Source organism: Clytia hemisphaerica, unplaced genomic scaffold (assembly GCF_902728285.1).
Source record: "Clytia hemisphaerica strain Z4C2 unplaced genomic scaffold, Clytia hemisphaerica genome assembly, whole genome shotgun sequence".
Lineage (NCBI taxonomy): Eukaryota > Metazoa > Cnidaria > Hydrozoa > Leptothecata > Clytiidae > Clytia > Clytia hemisphaerica.
The window spans coordinates 1,513,575-1,525,444 of record NW_027104471.1 but is presented as its reverse complement, the minus strand read 5'-3'; the positions used below and the strand labels follow the sequence as shown (position 1 = coordinate 1,525,444).

The 11,870-nt window shown below is 35.8% G+C and overlaps 1 long non-coding RNA gene across 1 annotated transcript; it reads right to left on the bottom strand.

The window, feature by feature from the left end:
* Positions 1–8,662: 8,662 nt before the first annotated feature.
* Positions 8,663–9,622, bottom strand: LOC136821276 (uncharacterized). Its single transcript, XR_010848713.1, has 3 exons — positions 9,557–9,622; positions 9,204–9,377; positions 8,663–8,755 (listed from the first exon to the last, which is right to left on the bottom strand). It is a non-coding gene; the product is annotated as an uncharacterized lncRNA (long non-coding RNA).
* Between the last annotated feature and the right edge of the window lie 2,248 nt (positions 9,623–11,870).

The following is an 11,870-nucleotide window of genomic DNA, read 5'->3' as shown; positions in this document are numbered from 1 at the left end:
AGTGGTCAGTACCGAGAAACGACAAGATTTCGTGAAGAATACGTCCGCCACCACATCCAAATCGGCTGAACGACTGTGACTTTACGGTAAAACCAGTTGACCGAGACAGTTCGACAATAACTTTGACAATTGCGGAAAACCAGGACCAAATCACAATAGATACTGACGACGTTACGATGATTACTGATGACCATAAAATAAATGACTCAACAAATACTGATGACATAAATACAAATGACGCTATCCAACTGGACAAAGTGACAAATCCTGACAATGTCGACACAAGTACAGGGACAGGGTTGCTCCGTGATAACCATCCAACTGACGAAACTGTCACCAAAGACGCCACAGCTGACGAAACGGTTACCAAAGACGCCACAATTGACGACATATCTGATACTGATAATACGGTTACTGATCATGAGGACTGTAATAAATTGACCTTCACTGACAACGATGACAGCATTAACTTGACAGAGAAGATAGACATGATTACTGGTAACGTTGACGAATCACTTGACATTGCAGCCATCATTCACCGACCGACATTGAAATCCACACCACAGAACACACGGGAAGTTCTTTCAAATTTGGGCTCGATCATTCCATCATCGCGTTCAATGCTGAGTGAGGTCCTGCATGCGTACAACGAATCAGGGGCGCGACAAGACCACTGCGAGGGTGATGACTTCAAATCCCTGAAAATGGAAGTATTTGCTTTGAAAATTGAAAATAGTCAACTAAAAGAAGAAGTCATCTCCCTCAAAAATGTAGTTGCAAACATGAACTCAGATATTACATCACAGCTGAAAGATATCAAGACTGCGATTGACCGCAATCCTTTAATTTTCACTGGCGAGGACGCCTTACCTGCAATTTCGGTTGAAGATTTGCAAATGAATTTTGACAGGCCCCAACAACCAACAAAAGATCTCGGCAAGATGGCAATTGCAGGATTGAAGATGTTGATCGATAGATTCCATCCTGAAGAATTGAAACGATGCAATTTAAAGGGCTGGCATGGATTTGAGAAACTTACCCCTGATAAGGTGGCAGAAATATATATAAAATTGAGAACTGATTTTGGTTTGGAGCAGGACTATGATATGTCGGCACTGGAGTCAAAGATTGGGGAAAAATTAAAAAAATATAGAAAAAAAATATAAGTATTTGTAAATAGTTTTTTATTTATATAATTTTTTTTTCATTTTTTAATTTGATTTTTCTAGTATTTTTATGTCTAGTAGAAAGCCAAAAATTTAGACCTTGTTCAAATAAAGCAGATTTAATACTTTGGGGAACTTATTTAGTCTAATTTAGATTAAAACTGGTAGCAGGAAAGAACAGTGATAATGATGATTAATCTGGTTAATTTTTGCCTAAAATAGGGTGCTTTGACTATAATTAGTGTCTTTTAAATTCAGATTTTTAACTTCAATCAATATTTTCTACTTTGAGAAAGTTATAGCTAGCAAGGATAGATATGTATGACACTTATACAGGACAATATTTTGTTCATTCTTTACAAAATTTCATAATTATCCTATGTTCTTTAATTAGAATATTATGTTCTTGTTGAAATAATTTTTTTGAAAAGTTTGTTCTGCAAGAAAAACAATTCTATTGTCACCATCACAACATTGATTCACATTTCTTGTATTTTATCAATCAAATTAATTCATTTTGTGACATTTCGAAATGCGGTGTTGCACCAGTCGGTTTGAGGTCAATTTAAGATTTTAAAAAGTGGCTTTTACAAAGTATTTAGTTGCATTGTGCAATTCGAGAAAAAAACATTAGCATTACCCCCTGTGGACGACAAGTTATTTTTGATTTTATTTTTCACTTTGAAATCCTGAGAAATTTGAAAAGGTTTCGGAAAATCAGGGATTTTTCTTAATTATTTTTTAGTCAAATATATCGGGAATTCCATAAAATTTGCTCTTTTTTCCTACCAAGTATTGGAAAATCCATAACATTTGCTCTATTAATTTTCTTGTCAAGTATCGGAAAAATTCAAGATTTTCCATAAAAATCTTGATGTTACAAAATCCTGAAATTTTCCATTGTAGAATGCTACAGGAAATCCATGTTGTCCACAGGGGGGTAACGGACTATAACTTGAACCGCCCATTGGCAGTTTTGAACCATACGAAACTTAACAGAGGAAGAGATTTGTAATTGTCCTTTGATTGTCCCTCTACGATAAGTTAAAATAGCCTCTCCCAAAAAAGAAAAGAAGATTTAACCCAGTGTAAGATTTATAATGTTTTGATGTTAATTGAAATAGTGCCAAAACTTGTAGAGACCTACTATTTTAAGCTTCAGCAATGTTGTTTTAAATCATTTGAATGAAAGTTCCACAAAGGTTTGACGTTTATTCAAATTGCAAACCATTAAATCGAAGTTGATTTCAACTTACTTTGAGCTAAAAACATTATGTCCAGGATTTTCTATCTGCTGTCGATGGCACACACTTCCTGAGAAGAGACTAAACGGCAAAGGAATAGACATAACGTGGGTTCGTGTTTGAGGTCCGAGGGAAAATGGGTCGAGCATTATTCGATTTTAATTACTTTACAGAACGAAAATTCCAGTAAGTTTTTTATTGATATAAAAAAGTGCTATTTCTGAAAAAATATCAGCAAACCACTATCTTTTAATGTTTGAAACGTCAATATCGGTAACAATTTGATAGAAAATATTCTCTGAAATGTCAGAATAGTAGAACTAGAAACAGCAAATATGTTCTGCACTTTATCAGCAACATCCATTACATCATCTTTGTTTTGAATTTTCGGCTCCCGTAGATCGGCCAGGTCCGGTCCAGTCCGGCCTGGTCCGGTCCAAATCGACCAGGTCCGATCTATTACATGGGCCGAACCTAGGATTTTTGTTTACGTTTCGCTTGGACCGGTCCAGTCCGATCGGGACCGGACCTGGCCGAACTGGACCGGACCTGGCCGATCTAGGCCGAACTTGGCCGAAGGTTTTATTGGCCGATCCTGGCCGAACTGAATGTGCTCCAAATCGCTTGCAGTGACACAATTATTTTATCAGAAAACGAGTAGAAGAGGATGGGACTCATTGAATGCAAGATCTTTCTTCGATTATATTATGATGTGAGACTATTACCATGAGACAGCCGAGAGATATATTTGGAATACTGTATCAGAAAAAGTTTTCAAGACCTGATCCCGACCTGATAGTGTTTTTTTTTTGGGAAGAATTGAACTGATGAAGAAAAAGGAATGCTATTCGTGGTAAAGACAGCAAAAGTTACTTGTTTCCAGAATGGCAAATAATAAAGTAAAGATTTGTGATTGAACATTGACTATCGTATGTGGCAATATATAAGAGAGAGTACTTGTACAGATCCTATGCTGTAGTTCTGTATTCTGATTGGATTGCATGACATGATATTGTATTATATTGTAATGGATAGATGATAGACAGTTCTTGGTTTTTGACTGGTTGTGGTTTCTTGTTGTTTTATGAATTTGAGACTTTATGCTCGATTTTACAGAGAGGCCCCCCAGTCACCTCTTGAATCACGCAAAAGAAAATCCAAATCACGTTATCACGCAAAAATTTTCTTTAAATCACGATCACGCCAACTTTTTTTTTTTGATATGGCTAGATATAACGGGAGTATAACTAACACCAAACTTGTTACTTCGGTTACTATCAAAAGAGTATCAAAACAAAGGCAATGTAAACTCGATGGTAACCTTGTAATAATTTTTGTTTAGTTTACAGTGCTTTATGCAAACCACGTGCGATGGTTAAAGTTAGACTATGTTCGAAATACAAAAATGCAAAATGAAAAAATACAATTTGTAAACCTAAGCAATATATTTTTTATTAAATGTAATAATTCTGCCTTATCGAGAAGATCGTCCAAGTAAAAAGGTTGCATCACTTGAAATCGAATCAATATGATTTGAATCGCCATTCACAATTGTTTCATTGTCATCATTATCACTTTCGGATTCATATTCTGGGATTTCATCTCGGTCATCTGCTTGTACTTGTTCGTTTGTATCATCTCTTGTATTTTTAGTAGTTCTTTTAACTGTTTCAGAGTTGGGAGTGAGTTCTTCGTAATATGCATTCTCGGGTAGAGTGCCTGCTCGAGCCATCGTTGTTTCTTGCCTTCCACTCCGTTGTCTTACGACTGCACCATTAATCTCATTTCTTGCTTTTGATCTCGAGATAATTTTGTTTTGGTATTATTTCCTCGTTTTGGAAATGTTATATCTTCCAATTTCACTGCTGTTTCGGAAACAGGATACCATCTTTCCCTGCTTGTAAAATAGTGAGTGCTCCAGTTTGAAATAGCCTTGATAGATTCTTTGATAGACGAATAAAATGATTGTGCATATTGTACCATGGTTTGTGTTCCTTGTTTCTTGTTGACGGTGGAATGCAAATTTTCAACAGCCAATGTCATACAACTTAATAGATTGGTTCTTTGATACTGGTACGTTTCAACATTCTCCTTCAATTTCTTCAATCCCCACAGCAAGATCTTAATAGACTCTGTTGTTGCTGCTGAAATACTTCCTTCTGGACCATTAAGGTTTTTTGATGGTTGACTACAGACCGAATAGATTCGATGTTTGTAGAAATCATTTCATCACAGCTCGTAAGCAATGATATTGCCTGTTCTAGTGACTTTAAGGAGTAAGTTTGATGCTTCTCATGAACGGAAAATACATCGGCAATTTTTCCCAAGCCCCTTAGAAACTGTGCAGTTTGTTATAAGGTTGTCAACATTTTGATTGACCCAACACGCTTGTCAGCACAGTAAATGACGTGATCAAATTCGACAGCAATCCCAGTGCATTCGTAAAACCGGCAGTACGTAGTAGTACCATCCCGGCCGGCTTCCTTCTGTGTCTTTTTTTCCAGCAAAGATTTCAAGACCACTTTTGTTCCAATAATACAAGCAAGTTTTAGAAGGGGACAGAAAACCATCTTTGTATGAAACAATACATTTAGGACTTTGATCCACAAGAATTTGATTGATCAAATTTGTCTCCAAGTTCAACAGTGATACACCTCTGAGAACATAATGAAATAAATTTCACATCTCCAAAAGCGACATAGACTCCATCAGAACTGATGAATGATAGAGCTTCGGGTTGATAACCAACACATTCTTCACCGTCATAAAACTACACTTCATTTTCCTTATGGTGTTCGTACTTTTGCTGGTAAACAGCTTTTTGGTGTCTCAGTAGACCTCAGAAATAGCTTTCTTAGAAGTAATTTTATTTACTGCTACTTTTGGATCAGAAGCTTTATCGACAGGATGGAAGTAAACCGAGGATCCGCCATAACAATAAACAATACCACTTTGATACCGGATTCTGTCACCATCCCAAACATCAAACAGCTTGATAATCGCACTGATAGGATTATGCAATTTAGCTTTATATATTGTTGAGCTTGATTCATTTGCAGATAAGAATAATAAATATCCATGCATACCAACTGCTACCGACGATAAGTTTGCATATGCTTCTTTACGGTTCAGCTGCGTGTAACGGATTGTTTCTGGGACTATCGTGTGCGTCCCATAGTCTGAAAGTTTTTAATGAGAATATATGTCAAAAATTTCTGAATCATGTTAAGTGAAAAGTACTTTATTAAAAGGTTGTTGCTATATGTTTTATATCAAAAGCCTTTAGATGTTTTTAACTTTCTTAAGAGTTCCAACATGTTCCGAAAAAACCTGTCCTGATTTGAAAAAAGTTGTCCTTAATAAGGAAAAAAAACAAAAACCAATAGTTATAGGTGTAGGGTTCGATCAAATGGAATAACATACCTAAACTTTCAATATATGCCAGGATAGCTGGATTACAGAGAACGAGAACAGCTGAAGGATTTTGACGGTCCCTGTTGCGAACAAAGTCATTACTTTTGAGATGAGATTGGATTTGCTTTCGAACCTCAGGATCAGCCCTGTTTCTCAAGGTATAAAACAAGGACGCAACCACGTTCATTGAGCAATTGTAGATACCAATTTGCGAAACTAGCCTTGCATGTTCTAAGTACATGCGGTACGTCTGGAAGAAGTGAAAGCAGTAAAAGATACGGATCAATAGATTTGTCAGTGATTCCTTGTCGAAGCTGTTTCAAACAAAGTTTATTACCAGATTCGCAATCTCTGAGCGACGGGACAACATGTGTCTGCCCTTTTAATGTACACTCAGCACACACGTTGTCATTTTTGAAGCACTCGTCACAGTAGCTTTCGCATATGTTGAATGTATCGTTTGCTAATATCATTTCTGGATCTTCTACTTTTCTTGCACAGTTTTCACACATTTGTATCAGTCTTACTTGATTAATGAACGAACTCTTAATGTTATCACCTGACTTTCCATTTTTCGAGCTGTAATTGACAGCAATTGGTAGAGAGACGTCGTTATCCAAGCTAGTGACAGATAAAACCACGGCCTCACAAACAATGTTTTCTACCAATGTTTTTCTCTCAATGAAAGGTTTAGATGCACAATATTTATAATTTAAATCAGTTGATTCCAATCCGACATTAACGTTACGGTCTTCGTCGAACTGTATCGAAGGCTTAAGAGCAATTCCGTCAGAAAATGCTACCGGATACACCTCAACTTTAATGTTCTTGACAATGGCTGATTCGCTGTCGATTTCATTTCCATTTTTTAGCAGATGATAATTTAATAAAGACAAATTTTTGATAACACCTGATGCGGTTGTGTAAGCTGCTTTTCGTTTCCTGTAAATTGGAGATAAAAAAATGTTCTCTGCTTTGAGTCAACTTTCAAGAAACGATGCAGTGCAGATACAGCATAAGACATTGTAGATATAAAACCAAACCACTCCCTATACTGAAATTTTGCTTTTGCGTATACGACCGTGAAAGATCGCCAAACGTCTTCTGGTGCGAGTTGAAAAAAATTAAAAGGCGTTGCTTTATTCAAAATTGAAGATAAGGAAACTGCGAGCTGCCCTTGGCAGAATGTTGCCACCGACGAAAATTTGACTTAAATCTCTTTTTAAACCAAAAATTTGACGCCACTTAAGAAAGCCTGAAGTGCCTGGTTTACATACGCTGAATACCCGTAACTAAACAAAAAGAATTACACAAGAATAATTCTCATACCTTAAAGTTTCAATAGAAGGTCCTCCAAAATTCATCCGGGTCTCTTTCTTATTTTCTTTCTTGTTACCAAAACCCATCGGCCGTCGAAGAAAATTGTAAGTGCTCTCACCACCAAGATGGACGATCGATGCGAAAAACTCGGTGACATCATTATCATAAGGATGTTTGGAGTCGTAATATATTCTTGTCATGTTATCAAGATATTTATAAAATATTCGATCTTTTGGGATCTGTCCATCTCGAATTAGTTTATCCAGACGCCTGCAGACTGGATCAGCCTCGACGTCTGCCACCGCAAGAAACCTCCAATTCTCATCCAAATCGTTCATATTATCGATGCCATCGACATCAGAATCTAAGACTGTTTCACAATCACTCACGGCTTTCGAAGATGTTTCGTCAGATTCGCTAGTGCATTCAGCAAGTACTTCCAAATCTGAATCATACGACCTGGAGTAGAGTCAAAAGTAGTTTTGTGTATTGACGAGAACCTGTTCTTAAATATAAGATGTTTCTAGACTAAGGTCAATCTAAATGTGAGAACTTGAAGTTAATTATAGTCCCGCTGCTGAGGTCGATAAATGTTTCATTTCGTGACACACATCTTAGAACTAACTTTTTTCTGTGGAAACTCGAGAATTAGTATATGTAGATTCCAAAATCAAAAAGTTTCCACGATATTATCGTGCAAGTAACGAGTAATTGGCGATTTTTTGTGTTTCCAGGCAAAATTGCAAGGCCTGGAAATTCATCATTTTTGGGGGGTCTTCAAATTAAAGAAAGACCTATATCACATGATAGAGCTTTTCAAACTGCGCAAAAAAGTGTATTAAACAAAAGTCCCAACTTCTCTAGATCAAAATTTATTGGCCTATTTGTGGTAAAAAACTGATGGAAAACAGGGAATTTCCCCACAATCTGCATTAATTTATGCAAAATTAAACACCTTTTTGACCACAAATAGGACTTTTGATCTAGAGAAGTTGGGACTTTGGTGTAATACACTTTTTTTCTCAGTTTGAAGAGCTCTATCATGTGATATAGGTCTTTTTTTAATTTGAAGACCCCCCAAAAATCAAATCAAAAAATCGCCAATTACTCGTTACTTGTACGATAATATCGTGGAAACTTTTTGATTTTGGAATCTACATATACTAATTTAGGAGTTTCCACCAAAAAAAGTTAGTTCTAAGATGTGTGTCACGAAAATTGTTTTCTAGCCACTTTTTTCGATCTCAGCAGCGGGACTATTAGCTAACTTTATGCCAGCTTTACACCCTTGCTTTGTAAAGAGGGAAATGAATTGGACAGATTTAACTTGGGTCAAATCAATATGGTTATTTTCTAAATAATGTTAGTTTTCTGCTATGTATAATGTTTAGTATAATGTAAGGAATATGAGTAAAATTTCGTTTGTCATTTACTTTGGTACATCGTTGTCACTAACTATGATTTCTTCATCGCTATTGATTTCTAAATCAGGATCCAATATGCGTTTCTTTTTTGCAGGTGGTTGTTTCGAGAATGCCTGGATTATCGTTCGTTGAGTCTCTTTGGCCGTCCTTTTTTTCGTTTTCTTATCTAAGCATGCGTCATAGTGCTCTGTAATAATAGACATAGTTCAAAATTAATATATATGGTATTGCTATTTAAAATATGTTTGAAAAACTGACAGCCGGCACATTTGAATGAAAAGCACCTGAACAATAAAAGATATATCAAAATACCAAATATGTTAAAATTCACAGCGTAACACGATCAATCTTAGAGAAGGACATACGCAAAATCTCAGTTAAGATTATCATCACTCCAACTGAAGTGTTGAAGTGTTACAGGGGTAACAAACATATAAGCATACAAAAATTCAAAAAACAGACTCGGAGATGCTAAGTTTAGACTGAAAAATGGTTACAGGATGCTTATATCCTAAGTTAAATTATTGGGAAATTCTGAAAAATCCGTCAAATCCCAATTCAAATTTGAGGCAAGAAATGCTTATAGAAAATGTAGACACGGGTGGGTATTTTCATTTAATCGAAATTACACTTACTCTTCCTGAAATATTCAATGCGCCCTTGTGACTTCGCATCAAGCCTCACCATCAGTTTTATATGGCAAACCCCACAGTGAACGTTCCAAGGCCATATCCGATGCTTATCTTTGAGTTTTACTGTTCTTCCTTCTGAAGAAGCCTCAAGTTTGCTGTCTGAAAGTTTTGCAAATTCTGAAAGTCAAAATAGATGAAGCGTCAATTTTTAAAATGTTTCTTAAAATTTTGTTACAGTATATCACAAGCCTCACTTTTATCATGTATTTCAATAATTTTTGGAAACAGGAAGTATTTCTTCATCACTAAAATTTCAACTTGAAGAAAGGTAACGCGTGTTCAATTTAAATACGTACCCGATTTTAGGAATGGTACGTCGATATGCTCCATTTTGTCTTTTCTCTCTCGCCTCACAATTTTTGAAGTTTCTGGTTGAGTTTTTGTACCATTAATTACTTCGATTGAGATGGATTGAGCATTGGCCCTGAATCTAGCTTCGATAGGATATACTTTCACTGAAAGCAAAAGAGAATGGAAAAATGAAGGTCAGCTCAATAGCCGTGAAACTATAAGTAGTACACCTTTAAAATGGCAGTACAAAAGTGATAGACAATTGATAAGGATTAATCATTTGACCATCTAGGGGGGGGGGGCAAAAAGGCCTCCAAACGAAATTTTTTAATAACTTTTTGAAATCTTTAGTCAATGGACTTAAAATTGTGAAAGTGTGCACCGAATATGAATTGTTATCTTTGGTGAAAATTTTAGTCAATATTATGGTCAAGTTTACATGCTGGTCTATAAAATACCAACCAGACAGGTGGCCGAACTAAAAATCATCTTCAATTATCCACATCTACCACTGATCAGAATTTCAAGGTCATAGCACTCGTCGATCTTGAGATTATAAGGCCCCTCCCAAGATGCATCCCATATCAAAAAAAAATAGGAAGATGCTCGAAGGGTTAAAAGAATGAAATCATGGTAATACCGTTAAGCTTGTCGTCGCCATTAATTATCCTTGGTAATTCCAACCATATTTGAAAATCCGTGCCCATTGCGAATAAATTGCTTCTACCACCACTCAAACTCTTTTTGCTTTGGAAAATATGAAGGTCAAAGTCAGACCAACCAAGCTGATTTGCATCCATTTTTTCGTACAAGACGCCTTATTTGTTTCCCTGTCAAAAGGGAAAGTAAGGGGTGAGTAAAATTTGAAAAATGTTGATTGAATTGCAGATTAATTAATAATAATTATGTGAAGAACTCTTTCTAAGGGTCCGCTTTTCTGTAATTTAGCCTCCCTACGATGTCGAAAAAGAATGACATCATTAACGCTGCGTTTTCAATTCGCAAAAGAATCTAATCAGCAAAGAACTCTAGTCCACCTGACAAATCCATATTTCAAAGATTCTACTATCTTAAAATTTGTGTTAAAATTAGGAAAACTACCATTTTGAAAACTTTTCAAAAATGCTTTTGATGACCTAATGATTATTATTTCAAAATTGAAAAATAATGAAGTTAAAGAAACTTACGTCAACATTCTCTTTAGCTTTACTAAAGTAACATTCTCTTTTGGTACCATTATATGACTAGTTTCTTTTCGGGCATAGTCGATGCCGGAAGAACCATTGGTGTAAAAAAACAGATTACTGTAATTTCGACCTCTTGATTTTGGTCTGACATCTTTCTTTCATCTCTTATTATATTATACACAAAACTCAATTTGGCTGCTTTTTCTATGTGTATCTGTGTGAGAGAAAATCGTGCAAAAAGAAGAAAAAATATCTTTGTCTCGAAAACTAAAAAACAAAAAAAACAATTTTAGATGAAAATTTTTAACCTTTCTGACGCGCACTTCATATGAGAGTCTATTTTGCATTATAATAATGAACCTTTACCACGCTTTCTCTCAGGAAACTTCACCTTCACCGCCTTGTAATTTTTGCAAAAATGACAGTTTTACACTTTCCGTCATAACTTTTGATCTCATAAACCGATTCAAAAAAGTAAGCCTATTTTGGCAGAGGCCCCTTGAGGTATTTTTTTGCGGAAAATATCACTAAAATGACTTTCCTATCATCAACTAGCACGAAAGCAATATAAATAACATAGTATATACACTTTAAAACTGTTTGCAGCCTTATCATAATCCTTAACTTGGGTTTCGGTGACGGTCGATGACGGCCGACAAGCCTCCCAGTCCTCACACTTTCTACATTGATGTACCGTTATACTAAAGAATAAGAAGGCAGAAACTTACCTCAAACACTGACTAAACTACTAACAAGCAATACATAACATTTCCAACCAATAAAACAAACCATTTTCCACTAAATAAACATAAAAAGTTATTTACAGCAGTCCCATGTGCTCTTAATTTTCCAAAGAATATTTTGCCTGATTTCCCAGTTTGTTTTGACAGTTTAAATCGAAAGTGGGTGGTTTCAAACTATTGAAAATAGTTTGTTTACATTTTATCTCATTCATATAAGACATTTCCCGGGATTTAAAGGCGTCTTAAGGCGGTAGGGCGGCTTTTCTTAAAACTGAACGAAAAACGTATATTTACGGCCTCGGATTCTTATAAAGTAAACAAAAATGATTTTTGGATAAAAAATGTTTATCACGCTCACGAAACACAGTCTCAATCACGTAATCACGAGT